The sequence below is a fragment of the Natator depressus genome, chromosome 3 (assembly GCF_965152275.1).
Source record: "Natator depressus isolate rNatDep1 chromosome 3, rNatDep2.hap1, whole genome shotgun sequence".
NCBI classification, from domain to species: domain Eukaryota; kingdom Metazoa; phylum Chordata; order Testudines; family Cheloniidae; genus Natator; species Natator depressus.
This window is the reverse complement of record NC_134236.1, coordinates 207,784,199-207,799,946: the sequence shown is the minus strand read 5'-3', so window position 1 is coordinate 207,799,946 and position 15,748 is coordinate 207,784,199. Positions and strand designations below refer to the sequence as shown.

Here is a 15,748-nt window from a genome sequence, read left to right as displayed (position 1 = left end):
CATCTTTGGGGATGGAAAATCTCAATTTGCACATGCTCAGTAGAGCCTTGTTAGAGTTTGGCAGCTAAATTCTTGGATGATTCCATCCACACTGAGCATGCTCACACCTGGATGGCACAAGCGCCATCCCCACAGGAGGACTGAGCGTGCTGTAGGCCAGAGATGTAGGGGCCAGCAGAACTTTCCCTAAAATTGCTCCTCCTGGCAATCAGGGACAGCTGTGGCACCAGAACGGAGAGCAGAGTCTGGTTCCTGGGCTCCCAGCGCCCTCCATGCTGGCACTGCAGAGAAGGAAAAAGCTACCTGATTTGAATGGAGAAGGATGAGGAATGGTGGGGAGAAAGGGACTGGGAGGAAGACGGGATTGGAGGAGCCAGTGAGCAGAGGGGAGAAACAGGAGCCAGGGAATGGGTGGGTTTGGCTAGGAGCAGAAGGGGTGGGAGGCAAGGACCAAGATGAGAGGGATGGACAAGAGCAGAGGCATGGGGGTAGGGGAGGGCAGTGACAGGCTAGGGGCACAGGGGTCTATGAGCGCTAGACCAGACTGCCCTCCAGAATCTGGAACGGAACTCAGGAGTCATGAATCTCACCATTCCTCTGCCATCAGCAAATGTCTGCAAAAGCCACTGGCAAAGGGTGTGTCCCATCCTACTCTAGGTACTAGTCCACATGGAGGATAACAGCCTACTACTGCTACCCACTATGCTATTAGTTCAAGTGGCAGAGGTCTGTGTGGTAGTTCTAATGGTCTGGACCCTACTGACGTCCCAAGTTGGGAGTCAATATGTTTCCACACAACCGAATTTACGGGTTTTTTTCTAATTGGGAAATTACATCCCAAAAATATGTGAACAGAACATTAAAGTTGCAAAGTCAATTTAAAAATTAGGAAATTCCAGAATTAAGGTTGCATGTGCAATTTTAACTCAGTGCCTTCGTGTCTGTGCATTAAGATAACAGTCTTTAATTACACGATAGCATACTATTTCTTTGCACAGGACCCCTGCCTCGTTCAGTGCACAGGAAGGATCTGCTCTGGGGTCAAATCAGGAGTGTGTAGTGAAGTAGGCTGTTGTCTGTAGGATTACTGCCTCATTTGTTGCAGAAGTTGGACGGTGTGTCACGAACAAGGCAGGAGATGGCTTGAAAAGAAAGGGTGGTCTGGAGTTAAGGAAGATGAATGCTGCCCTGGAGAACTGGATTCTATGCGTACCTCCGCCCTGTGTGAGGCTGGACAAATCACTTCAACCAAACTTTGCACAGTGGCTCACTCACTGAAGTTCCCTATTTTCTGGGTTCCTCATAAGAAACAGTTCGGCTCTGATTTGCCAAAGTGCTGAGCACTCAACTGCAATTGAAATTAATGGGAGTTGTGCATTGAACATAGAAACACAGAACTGGAAGGGACCTTGAGAGGTCATCTAGTCCGGTCCCCTGCACTCGTGGCAGGACTAAGTATTATCTAGACCAGTGGTGGGCAACCTGCAGCCTGCTGCCTCCCGCCGCTCCCATTGGCCAGGAACGGTGAACCGTTGCCAGTGGGAGCTGCAGGGGGCCATGACTGCAGATGGTCAATGTCTGCAAAATGTCTTGCAGCCCACAATCAGCTTAACCTGATGGGCTGCAGCTTGCCCACCACTGATCAAGACCATTCCTGACAGGTGTTTGTCTAACCTGCTCTTCACAATCTCCAATGATGGAGATTCCACAACCTCCCTGGGCAATTTATTCCACGGTTTAACCACCCTGACAGTTAGGAAGTTTTTCCTAATGTCCAGCCTAAACCACCCTTGCTGCAATTTAAGCCCATTGCTTCTTGTCCTATCCCCTGAGGTTAAGAAAAACAATTTTTCTCCCTCCTCCTTGTAACAACCTTTTACATACTTGAAAACTGTTATCATGTCCCCCCTCAGTCTTCTCTTTTCCAGACAAAACAAACCCAATTTTTTCAATCTTCCCTCAAAGGTCGTGTTTTCTAGACTTTTAATCATTTTTGTCATTTTTCTCTGGACTCTCTCCAATTTGTCCACATCCTTCCTGAAATGTGGCCCCTAGAACTGGACACAATACTCCAGCTGAGGCCTAATCAGAGCAGAAGAATTACTTCTCCTGTCTTGCTTACAACACTCCTGCTAATATATCCCAGAATGATGTTAGCTTTTTTTGCAACAGCGTTACACTGTTCACTCATATTTAGCTTGTGATCCACTATGACCCCCAGATCCCTTTCTGTAGTACTCCTTCCTAGGCAGTCATTTCCAATATATAATAAATATAAATATAATATACTAAGTGCTCTGGAAATTCAAGGCCAAGGGGTCTCAGTTTGGACACCCAAAGTTAGTGGATACTTAATATTTTGACCTTAATCTCCCTGTACATCAGTTCCCCAGCTTTAAACAGGGGATAATGATACCACCTAAGAAAAATTGAGTAATGTTTGTGAAATACACAAACACTACCGTGAGAGCTCCAGAGAAACACCCAGAGGAAAAGAATAATTCTGTGTGGAGTGCAGGGTTTGGATGGTGTGTGGTAAATAAGGCCACACACTGAATGAGGAGGAAAAAAGAAATACTGACTAGGGATATAAATACCATTTAAAAATTTAACAATTTAAACAATTAAAATTATATCATTTAATCTGTTAACCGATTAAAGGGAGAGGGGCTGGGGTCGCTCCAGCCAGCCGGCCCAGGGCTGGGGGTTAATGGTTAGGGTGGGCTAACTGGTAAGACTAACACTTACCAGTTAACCGGTTAACCATTTAGTATTTTACATCCCTAATAGTGACTATCTCCCTGTTCACTAAATGAGGCAAGGCATGTGGTAAAAGAGGGTATGTGAGCCTGTAATTAAAGACTATATCATCATCCAGACACACAAAGGGGGGCAAAATAAGGTTGCACAAGCAGCCTTAATTCTGGCATTTCCTAACTCTGCGTACTTGACTTTGCACCCCTAATAACGTTCCTTTCACATAGTCTTTTGGGGATGTCATTGATAGTCTGAGGTTACTTGTTAGGTATACCAGTTACAGTCGTATCATCTATGCTGTGGGGCGATTCAGTGTCCCGAAGAAGAGAAGGACACTGAAGTTTATGGGCATGAAGATCTTTCATTGCATAGACACCGGTGTAGTAGGATTTGTTCTAGTCCTAATAGGCCTGATTCAACCCCCTAATTCACACTGAGTAGTACTTACATAAGGCGTCCCACTGACAACAAATGCTTGGCAGAATCAGGCCCCTTATTTGAATCCCTATTGGTAACAATAGAGCGGAGCAAGAAGAGCATTGCAGCAATTGCAAGGTATGGTGTCAATACCACAAACGTTTTCATCTCCAGTACTTACCCTGGGCTTTGTGGGTTTTTTTCCATTGCTCTTACATGCTCATTAGACACAGAACAGCCTGAGGCACATACATGTGCCCTGGACACAGACCATGCCCTGAGTTAATTCCAGAATTACCCTTTGTGCAGGGCCCATTTGTGAAAAGCAAAACTGAAAACCGCCCAATTTGTGCATCAATGGGCTTGCACTCCCTGCTTTGCTGAGTGAGTGAGCCTTCTAGTCTTGTTGCTGAGTTTCCAAATCCCCGTGTCGAAAGCATGACTAGAGGGAAAAAAAGTTCTTCAAAAGCAGAGCGGTGTGTTAGAGTCACCGACAGCTCTGTGGTGGCGAGCGGTAACCGGGAGTGCTGCCGGGGATGAGCCACTATGGAACAGACTTCATCACCATGGCTTTGAACTGTTCTCAAAGGCCCGGAGAGCCCCGCCCTTCACCCCCAGCCACACTCAAACCCGTTGACCCAGCCAGCTCTTCGGGTGAGGAGACTTTGATGCAACTTCCGTCAGAGCCTGTCAGTGCTGCCATGGAGTTGCTGCTGAGTCACCAGTCACCAGCGTGGGATAGAAGGCGCTCCCTATGCCTGCTGCCCAGGAGTTAAGGTGTGAGTTGAGCCTCTCCCAGGGTAACATGCAGCTGGACTGTGGGGTAGGCCCGACTGAGACCTGGACACTTCTCTATTCCACTGAACCCCTGCGCCTGCTTATTGGCTTCATTGCATTGACCACAATAAGGAATCGCTCTTCAAAGAGCATCTGGTGACATTTTTGTAGTCAAGTGCTTACTAAGGAGAGAAACAAAGCACACAGAGTGGCGGAGATGCTACTTATCAGCTCTGCGATGTACGTGTGCTTCGCTGATGTCATTCCACAGCAATGCACGCCGGCTGTCTTGACCCCAATACTTGTGCTTCAGAGCTAGAAGTGGCCACCAACCTCAGATGAGACAAATGGCAGGATCTAAGTGACAAGGGGCTGGAGAATGCGACATTCCCCCCACCAAAAAAAATTCAGTTCCCCATCTGTTCATGAGATGATCCCCCCCCTTCACATACAGCTGCAATAAACCTCTCTCTAAAAATGATCAGACACCTCCACAAGCATCTACTCCACCTCCCTGGTACCCTTCTCAATGTTACAGCTGGGCGGTGAGGTCAATCCCAGCTCCGAGGTAGCACTTCCACTGAGGAAAGGCTACCCACCCCTTGTGTGACCCACCTATGGAATGACCAGAATTGCAGGCCTCCTGCTGGGGGAATACTGGGGACACCCCAGGAGGAACTTGCTGAAACGGAGGGGAGGCATAGGCAGAGCCATGGCTCTGCCCCCTACACAGCATACAGAGTGGTATTGTGCTGCACCCTTTAAAGGGGTTGTAAAAGGGTTGCCACCTCCAGAGCACCTCCTGGTGGCACAGGGTGGCCTGATAGCATCCCTGCCTCGGTTTCCCCTCACTAGGTTTTTCTCTCTCTCCTAGAGATTCATGTGGCTCAACCCTCCAGTGGGGTCACTCTCCAAGTTCAACCCTCTTTCGGGGCACTCAACATTCAAAACAAACACCACTGTTGACAGTAGTCCCAAATGAACACAAAGGGTTTCCTGCCCTCTCTGGGCTCAACACACAGTTCTCACTCTCTGGCTCGGCAGGCTCTTCCATGCTGGAAGTCTCCCTTCTTCTAGGGCCAGACGACAGCTACCCCATCTTCCCTGGACTGGGAAAAGTCAGCCACCACTGCCTAGCTCCCCAGGCGTCTTGTGGAACAACGGCCCCAGCGCTGGCTCCCTGGATCCCAGACCTTCTCCCAAGGCCCACCACAGGGTCTGGCTCCACTTCAGTAATGCTTTCCCGCAGGGCCCTCTCCTGGGCTTCCTCCCATTTTAAGTCCTACACCCAGTGCAGGTGTGGCAGGGTGGGGGCTAACTGAACAGGGCTGGCTAGCCCTGGGCCTAGGGTTGCCAGGTGTCTCGTTTTCGACTGGCACGCCTGGTCGAAAAGGGACCCTGGCGGCTCCGGTCAGCACCACTAACTGGACTGTTAAAAGTCCGGTCAACGGCACAGAAGGGCTAAGGCAGGCTCCCTGCCTGCCATGGCTCTGCACATCTCCCGGAGGCAGCGGTATATGCCCCCTCTGGCTCCTATGTGTAGGGGCAGCCAGGGGGCTCCGCACACTGCTCCTGCCCCAAGCACCGGCTCTGCAGTTCCCAATGGCCGGGAACTGTGGCCAATGGGAGCTGCAGGGGCAGCACCTGCAGACAGGGCAGCACACAGAGCTACCTGGCCATGCTTCCGCAGAGGAGCCGGAGGGGTGACATGCCACTGCTTCTGGGAGCTGCCTGAGGTAAGCTCTGCCCAGAGCCTGCACCCCTCAGCCCCTGCCACACCCCAAACCCCCTGCCCCAGCCCAGATCCCCCCCCCATGCTCTGAACCCCTCAGCCCCAGTCAAGAGCCCCCTCCTGCACCCCAAACCCCTCAGCCCCATCGCCGAGTCTGCACCCCCAGCCAGAGCCCTCACACCACCCCCACACCCTAACACCCTGCCCCAGCCCAGAGCCCCCTCCTGCACCCCAATCCCTCATCCCCAGCCTGCAGCCCCAGCCAGAGCCCTCATACACACACCCCGCCCCAACCCCCTGCCTCAACCTGGAGCTCCCTCCCCTACTCTGAACCCCTCGGCTCCATCCCACAGCCTAGGGTGACCAGGCATCTGGTTTTCGAGTGGCACACCCAGTCGAAAAGGGACCCTGGCAGCTCTGGTCAGCACCGCCAACCAGGCCATTAAAAGTCCGGTCAGCGGTGCTGCGGGGCTAAGGCAGGCTCCCTGGCTGTCCTGGCACCGCGGTGCACCCTGGAAGTGGCCAGCAAGTCCGGCTCCTAGGTGGGGGGCATGGGGCTTCATGCGCCGCTCCCACCCTGGGCACTGGCTCTGCAGCCAATGGGAGCTAAGGGGGCGGTGCCTGCAGGCGAGAGCCGTGTGCAGAGCCTCCTGGCACCCCCACCTAGGAGCCAGTCCTGCTGCTGGCCACTTCCAGGGTGCAGCACAGAGCCAGGACAGGGAGGGAGCCTGCCTTAGCTCCGCAGCACCGCTGACCAGGAGCCGCCCAAGGTAAGCCTGCGCCCCAAGCCCTTGCCTTTAGCCCCCCCCAACCCAGAGCCCCCTGCTGCACCCCAAACTCCTCATCCGTGGCCCTACCCCAGAGCTTGCACCCCCAGCCGGAGCCCTCACCCCCCTACACCCCAAACCCCTGCCTCATCCCAGAGCTCCCTACCATACCCTGAACCCCTCATTTGCAGCCCCACCCCAGACCCTGCACCCCCAGCCCAGAGCCTGTACCTCCTCCTGCACCCCAACCCCCTGCACCACAGCCCCCTCCCACACTCCAAATCCCTAGGCCCCACCCCCCAGCCTGGAGGCCTGTCCTGTACCCCAGAGCCTGCACCCTCGGCCCAGAGCCCATACCCGCTCCCGCACCCCAACCCCCTGCCTCCACCCGCAGCCCCCTCCTGCACCTCAAAACCCTCATTCCCAGCCCCACCCCAGAGCTCACATCCCCAGCTGGAGCCCTCCCACCCCTCCAGCTCCCTGCCCCAGCCTGGAGCCCCCTCCCCCACCCTGAACCTCTCATTTCTGCCCCCCCCAGAGCCTGCACCCCCCAGTTAGAATCCTCACCCCCTCCCGCACCCCAACCCCCGCCTCAGCCCAGTGAAAGTGAGTCACCGGGGGAGGGGGAATGTAGTGAGCAAGGTAAGGATCTCTGGGAAGGGACGGGCCTAGGGTGTTCGGTTTTGTGCGATTAGAAAGTTGGCAACCCTAAAAGCACCAGAAGGATAAACCTTTCAAAGCAAACCTACAAAGAATCCGTGGCTGAGGTCAAACACAAGTTATTGGGCTGGAAGCAGGCATCATGCTGGGTGAAATTCTATGGCAAGGGATCAGACTAGATCATCACAATGCCCCCTAGAAATCACACTAAATGGATTAAAAACGAGGTAACTGATACATCACAAAAATAAGTGTGAATGTGGATCTCGGTCCGATGCAGGGGTTCCCAGTGGCGCACCCAGAGGGATCATTTCTTAGTCCAGTCAGACTGGGTGTGTTTCTGCAAGACATACTAAATTCTGTGCTCAATGCTGGAGTCACTAGGTGAAATTTTCTGGCCTATGCTAAGCCAGACATCAGACTAGACCATAATGGCCCCTTCTGGCCATGAAATCTATGATCCTAGGCACAGTAAGGAATTGTAGCTGCAAGATATTCTGACTCACAAGTCAAGACAGGCACATGGTGCGAGCTATTTTCATTCTGTTGTATCACATGAATTGCCTGCAACCAGAGGCCGGGCTGCAAAGGCGGTAGCAGTGTACCTCAAAAAAACCCCCAGCCCCAGTCATTTTACTAACTGCAGCTGAAGTAGGTAAAGACGTCTACAAGCAAATGAGACGGTGATACTGTTTGCTGAAGGCAGGTTTAACCTCCCTTTTTAACAACAAGTCATTTTTAAGGAGAGTGCTGACTCATTTTCATCCATGTAGCCCACGCAGTCAAGTTACTGTACCCAAGAGACAGGGCAGCGCTCTTCCTCCTGTTATGCCATAATTCGGGGGAGGGGGGGTTCTTTCTCTCTCTCTCTTTTTTTTTTTTTAGACCAAAAAAACAAAACCAAGTTACCAAAAATGCTTGTCATGTGACCCTGTGATACAGTAAATGAAACTGGGTCTACAGTAACTAGATAGGCTTGAAAAACAACGTTTCCAGCCGAAGATGAGCACCAGCCTTTCACTTAGCATCAAACTCTGTCAGTCAACAACATGGGAAATATACATGCAGCCTTCAGGAATCTAGAAACGTACAAGCACATTGCTCGCTCGCTCTCACCGAGCAGCTTTACACCTTTATATCTGATGGTACAACACACTCGGATTACTGGCTTGTGGCTCTGCATTTGGATTCAACGACAAAGGCTATCTGTAGCACAGAGCGTGATCCAAAGCTCACGGAAGTCAATGGGAGACCTTCAGTTGATTTCAGTGGGCTTTGCATCAGGTCTCCACTGAAACACAGTTATATTTTACATGTACATATGTTGCATTTCTGACCATTCTTGAATGAAAAACTTGCACTAACTGCAGGCAGCCCAGCAACAGAAGTTACCCTCCCTGTATGTAGAATGAAACAGCAAACTTCAGCCCCCTCCTCCCCTTGGCTTGTGCAATAACCCACATCAAACTGAGCTCAACTTTTGAACTTAATGGCTTCTTGATCAGTTTTCTTTACCATCTAACACGGCCAAGTGCTCTGTCTACAACAAGCAGCTACAAGCTGTAATGAATCCAGAGCATTCATTATTAGGAAAACTCACAAATCAAAAGTACATCTGCCAGTGGTATATGGATGGGAAAAAAAACCCCACAAAACCAAACAATTCCATCCTGCTAACTTTTCAGTGCACTGAATACATCAGTTCTGTGTCCCAGTGGGGCAAAGCTAAACCCACATTAGATTCTAATACATACTGCAAAATTATCACCAATACAAAAAGGACAGAAACATACTCACCAGGAGCTGTTTCCCCCCTCACTTTCCTAGGAGGAGGGTGCCTATGAAGATACGTATCTAGATTCTAGATATTTCTTCATTTGATTTAAAAATCAAGAAGTACTAGCTACACAGACATAATATCGCTTATTTCCCTCCATTAAGCAATGATGTCCAAAATGTTTAAGAGGGAAAAAAAAACCCTCAATCTTCATTCTCATTGGAACAAAATTACTCATGCTGACTCACCAACCACTACTTCCTCTAGCTTCATTCTCTTCATACTTCTGAGTATGACTGGTCAATTTCTCAGGGTCTCTATCACAACTTCTGCTCTTCCAGGAAGAATAGCCTTTAATGACACCATGGGTGGGAAATGTTTTGTATATTCTTTGAACAGATCCTCCTGCCTCTTCTGTTTCTACAAAAGGCCAGGGAATCACCTCCAGAGGAAACAATAATGAATGATAAAGTAAACATCAGAAACAGAGAATATGAGTTTGAGAGTGAATTTAATGTCTTCACCACCTAGTCATGTACTGTATAATACAGTGACACTCAGACCTCAGGGGTTCAGGAGCCAAATGAGCGATCAACATTACCCAAAAGAGCCACAGCAGTGTGAATTCATTGTTTCATTTACTATTTTTATATCTACGTACATGTGATTCTCACAGCAAAATGACTGACTGAGTATTATTATTTTATCCACTACAATTGGTTAACAACATAATAAAAGCCTCCTGATTGGTTAATAATTAAATCACACGGTGTTTTAATATCACGCGCTGCAAAGAGTCGCAGGAGATGCATTAAAGAGCCTCTTGAGGCTCACGAGCCTCGGGCTGAGTGTCGCTTGTGTAATATGTTCACTTATTAAACGGGTGACGTGAACGTTGGCTTGATAAAATGTGCTGACTGCAACGGGATTCAGTGAGTCCTTGTCTGGCTACAGAAAGAAAGAGGCCAAGTCTCTTTAAGGCGCTACACTTAAAGGGATTGGGGGTGGGGGCAATAGGAGAACTCACTTGTACAGAGCCAGGAGAGGAAAAAGAAGTGGAAGGACCAGGTACGGGGAAACATTGACCCAACATGTGCAGGGAGAGCGGGTATTTAGACCCCCTACACCTTGATAGGAACTCATTCTCTCTACCTCGGGCCAGCAGCACCCACCCACCCCCAGGATGAGAGTAGGATGGGATTTCTGCGATTGGCTGAGCTTTTCACTCATCACCTTCTTCCTTTTTGAGCGGGGGAAGAATCTGTCCTGCAGCATTCACACTGGCCAGGCAGGGTGGGTTTATTCACCTTCCCCACAGCCGGTCAGGGACCTGGTAGGGATAGGTACCAAGGTTAGGTCCAAATGTTGCAGTTGTCCCATGCAGGTCCTCGCTACAGAAGGGATACCGTTCATGGATAAACAGGAGTTGGAAGAAGGTTTTGGGGAAGCATCCCATAAAGAAGTTGGGGAAAGAAGAGTGGATGGAGCTCTTAACATTGGGTAAAGCCAGGAGACAACCCCCCCCCTTGCCCCTCATCTGAGGCAAGGGGGAAGCAGGGTACCAGCAATGGGCTACTGGCACCAGGATTAAGGAAATGAGGACTGCATGGTATGACTTATTGCTGGGTATTCTCAGATAAGTGAAGTGAATAAAGTTTTGGCCTAATTAAACCACACCCATTGGGTCTGGCCTTTCTTTCTGTGTGGCCAGGACAGTTAAAACCTGACCAGGAGTGGTGCTGGCTGCTCTCCGGGAGCATACGGTATGTAATTTTAAATTGCTGCTACGAGCAGCTCCGTGGCTATGCCTTCGAATAAACGTGTTGCGGGCTGATTCACCACCGCATCCCTCTAGTTTTACAGTGGGGTCAACCCTCATGCTTCAGGTCATAACCAACCTCAAATTAACAGGGTTAGGAACTTCCCTCTCAACAGGTTATTCCATAACCATCTACTACTGGTTGTTTTGCACTTTCCCCTGATGCACCAGATGCCAGTCAATGTCAAAGACAGGATAGAGACCTCATGGGCCCTGCTCTGGTCTCATCTGGCAATTCCAGTGTTTCCAGGAAAGCCAGATCAGTCCCTCTGTAATTAACATGCATCCTGCTTTACGTGCATTTTTAAAGTTCTAAAATCTAGCCAACTGTCAGGTGTTTTAAGATCCATTTCTCCTATGGGCTATCTCATTTAAAAACTGTTTAAAGTATATTAATTATAAAATAATAGTGAAAAAGATGCAGTAAGTGCTGACTCTGGAAATAATTAGACATTCGATGGAAATAAAACAAAAGTACATAATGTTTCCCTAGAGCTGAAAATGATCATGAGTCTCATTAGATTTGAGGTAGTGTCTATGCTAGCTGATACCTTAGTTCAGTTGAATTGTTTTGACTACAGCATGGTCTGTACACATTCAGCAAATTATTGGAGAAAAGAAAACAAAGGAATATCACACTGAAAAGAGTGATTAGCAAATTCAACATTTTGCCACGGAATGAAAGCAACCAGGCAAACTGACGACAACCCCATCGGGATTCTTACCTCAAATAAGGGATAAGCTACAGCATGTTAGATCTGACATACAGAAAAATTCAATAAATCACAGATTATTGCACTTGCTATATATAAACTATGGATCAAACTGATTTAGTAATGAGAAATTTTTCACTGCAGTTGTGTAGACTTAGGGCATGTCTACACAGCACCGCAATCTGGACTAAGGGTGTGGGAACTGTAGAGTGTGCACCTAACTGCTCCTTGTCCACCCTGCTGGTGCAGACTAAGGTACCTAGTTCTCGCTGAGGTAGTCCCAAGACTACAGTAACAGTGGGATCTACAAGGGGCACGCTAGTGAGCTCTACAATTCACAGCCCTATAGTCTGGCAGTAGCTCTGTGTAGACAGACTCCTACTGAGTAGCATCAAATGAGAAGACGACCTAGGAAATGGGTGGAACATGGGATTCATTTGAACAAAACAGTCAAGAAAACACAAGCTATTTCTCTGAGTGAGTTTAGGCTGATTCATTGTTTCTCATCTTTAGTGTGTGAGTCAACAACCAATTTCATTAACTAAAACTTGCACTTTGGTTCTTTAAACTTAACCCAGCCAAACGTGTCTGGGTACGAGGTAGTGGGACACAGCACTCCTGGAAACCTGGAGTCACATTTAGTTGATTCAGGATGGAGCTGGGTGGATAACAGATGTTTTCAGTTCACTGGCAATTTAAAAAAATAATAATAATTTCAGGTCAAACCAGAAACAAAATTTTCAGCAAATCAAAAAGTCAAAAAAATTCTCTTCGGGTCAAACAAAATGTTTTGTTTCAGCAAAACTGAAATATTTTGTTTTGATTTCAACAGTTTTTCAACATTTTTGATTGTTTAATAGAATGAAAGGGTATTTTGAAATGAAAACTCAAAAGAACCAAAAAATTGAAATGTTTTGTTTAGAAAATGTCAAAATGAAATACTGATTTTTTTCTGAAATTTCATGTAGGTTTGTTTTAACCAAAACAATTTGACAAAACTTTCACAAAACGTTTTGGTGCCACCGAATCTGCATTTTTCACCAAAAAAGTTTCAGTTGAAAATTTTTGCCCAGCTCCAATTTAGATATAGTCTTCATTTGTGAAGGCTTAGTATCTTCTGAGATTGTGTGTGTGTTTGTTTTTAATATTCCAAGTCCTTTTCCCACACTGGATAATTTAAAGGAACTCATAGGTCCCCCGAAAACTTTTTTTGTACAGTTAATGGACATTACATGTGCCAGCAATTTCCGAAGGCCTTTGGAGGAGTAGCCTGTGAGTTTTGAGTCTGTTAATATACAAGAAAACAGACATTTGATCTGGGCTCTTCATATAGGCTGAGTGGCTAAAGAATCCTGGAGAAAGCCGGGGGAAGACATAGGCAGGTGCCTCACTTTACGCATGTGGGTAGCTCTATTTAAGTCATCAGGGCCATTGTGATAATGTCCCCTAATTCTGATCTCATCTGTGAACAGTGAATGAAAGTTCATGTAGTGTCACAATACCCCACAACAAGTGGGGATGGGGACAAGTTCAGAAAAAAAAAGACCAAAAGATTGAATTAGTCCAAACAAAAAGGCCTACTGATGTTATTCAAAGACTGTGCTAAGATCACGCCTGGTAAACAAGAACAGTGTGAGACCAGAAATCCATGCACCAAAACTGGTGTGTTGGAAATTAAGCCTCGTTTGTGGACAAAATAATGAGGGGTTGGGCTCTTCCACCCACCACTCCTCCTTTCAGGTCCTCATAAAGAGACTTTGGGGAGGAGGGAAGGGCAACCATGACACTGGCTGATTGAAAGACCATCTCCTGGGACCCCAGATCTTCTTCATCCTAATCCTGAGAGATAGCTTGACCAGGCCAAGCCAGAGAGAGGGACCCAGATGATACCACCACCTTCACACTACTCAGAATGTGAGCATTTGCTTGTGCACTCCCTCCACCACCATGTGTCCTTTTGCTTCCCTGTCTTATTTCTTCTCTTATACCCTCTGTCTGAGGAGCCTGTAGCTTAGCCAGCCAGGACTCTGTATTTTGCAACACTGCTGTAAGCCAGTGACTAGAGAGAGGCAGCTAAATGCAATGCCCTAGATAGCCTGACGCTGGCACAAGTTTGCGAAGTCTTGGAGTAGCCGATCAGACCATGAGCTGTGCCTGTGTTTTTCCAGCAGTGAGCTTGCCAGTGAAAATCAGCACAGCTATTACCATCTTTAATACCCTCCAAGAGACTATTAAATGGGGTGGGGCTTCCTTCTATAAACTCTCTCCAGCCAAAGGGAGAGAGAGAACAAGGGATGTTGTTAAAACGAAAGCCTTACTTAATACTTCACATTTCAAAGGCTTCAACTGTTTTTCCTTCTTTTTCTGTATCTTTAATAGAAGGTTAGAGGATGTTTAATGGGGTGCTTGCCATGGGACCAGGCAGGCTGAGGTCTCTGTATGCCAAACCTTGTTTAAAACTGTTGAATGTTGGACTGTGACTTGGTTACGTTCACACCTTTAACTCTTTGGGCGCATATATTCTACCTACATGAATACAACCAATGTGTTAGTAAGCATGCGAAGCATCGTGGCAGAGAAAATACCTTGAGGATGGAAGGCAGAGCTCATCTTGAGACACAGGAAAAGTCTTTCACCTTGTTTCACCATTACGCTCATGCGCTCCAGGCAATGCAAGACATCTCTAACAGAGAGGTGCTTGTCTTTGCCATTTTCTTTGAAGTGACACCTGCAAACAGGTTTAATAAAAATACAACCTTGTTAGCACTATGCGATGACTATCTCAGCCAACCAGGTAAAGAGGGGCATGTCACGTATTAAAAACTTAGACCCCAATCCTGCAGGGAGCCCTGCATGAACTGACCCTGCCCCGTGGATGCTCACCTACACAGAGCTCAGGGCCTTAAAGCATGCATTATTTTTTTCCATGAGGACTTTACATTTTCACAACTAGCAATTTTGGCTTCTTCATTTAAGGTGTACCGGCTCTCTGAAAATTAGGCCCTTTGAGGCAATCAAGATCTCTAGTCACTTTGGAAAATGAAGGTCAAAGTGTTCAGAGCAGTTATGTCAGCTCCCATTCCATGGGAGATGCCACCAAACTGGTGGCCTGTATCTTTTACAGGACTGCTTTTTTAAAAAAATTCTTATTGTATGCCCTATGGAATGTAAGGCAAGAATATGAGAGGTGTGTATGGATCTGAGCCCAGGGCTGGTAGCTAGAAATTTCTGAATTCTAACCCCACTTCTTATATCGACTCTTCTCTGCCTCTGTTTCCCCTTCTGTAATGAAAGGATGATGATACTTTCTGTGTTTCTACACAGTGTGTTGAAGAGGGGAAGTGCCACACGAATACTAAATATTAACAATATTAAAACCTTATGGAACCCACACAGTTTTGCAAAAAAATAAAAATAAAAAAGACTTTCCTGCTCCCGCTAGGCCGTCTCCTGTGTCAAGCAAGGTTCTGTGGTAGGCATAATATCACCGGCAACGTGTATTCTAAGGCATCTCCCATGCTGCCCGGTCAGATAGACCCTTTAAAGAAAACTGCAGCCACCACACTGGTTTTCTTCAACTCCCATCTTAAAACTCACGTTGGCTAGGATGCCTATGAAAAACTCAGCCATGTTTAGGCAGCTGGCGTGTTATGACTGCTACTCGCCATGCCAAGAGCATCTCGTTGTTATGTTGTTGCCCCCTATCTGTTTGCCATATCCCGCCCTCTTGTCATCATAGACTTAGCTTGTAAACTCTTTGGGGTCAAGACTATCTCTGTTCTGTGACTGTATACTGCTTAGCACACGGAGCTGGGGCTTCTAAACACTGCCCGGATGTAAATAAACTATAATCACAGAGAGCCAGAGTCGATGATGTCCAGCTGCTCTGGACACGGCAGCTCTTTAAGAAAATTGTTTTCAGCACAAATTTTGCTGAATTCCCTTCTTATGTGAATATTTTGGTCAGTCAGTCTCTAGTTCTAAATTATCCAAACATCAGTTAAGCCTGTTTGCAAGTGATCTTGAATGACCTAGCTGGTGTGAACTCTTGCAAACATGGCTTTGCAACCTCAGTGCTAGATTGTTGTGTTTTTGTTTGTTTCGCTTTATAAAACTACAAACAAATGCTCATGACATGCACTAGGTACTTTGACATAATTTAATTTTCACAATAACCTGCCCTAGTAGACTGCTCCCCCCCCCCAGCAATAAATCCACAAAAAGACATGAGTGGAGATTACCCTGGAAGAGAACCCCCATCATAACAAGCAAGATCTTTGGGATAAAATCTCCTACCAACAGGCCTGAGAAAAGACAGCCCTTGCCGTT

At 47.5% G+C, this 15,748-nt stretch overlaps 1 long non-coding RNA gene across 1 annotated transcript in view; it reads right to left on the bottom strand.

Moving 5' to 3' along the window:
• The window catches only part of LOC141984271 (uncharacterized), a 157,443-nt gene that overhangs the window by 126,080 nt on the left and 15,615 nt on the right, over positions 1–15,748 (bottom strand). The window contains exon 2 of the long non-coding RNA XR_012638708.1: positions 14,005–14,147. This is a non-coding gene — a long non-coding RNA (uncharacterized LOC141984271). The remainder of the gene's footprint in view (positions 1–14,004; positions 14,148–15,748) is intronic.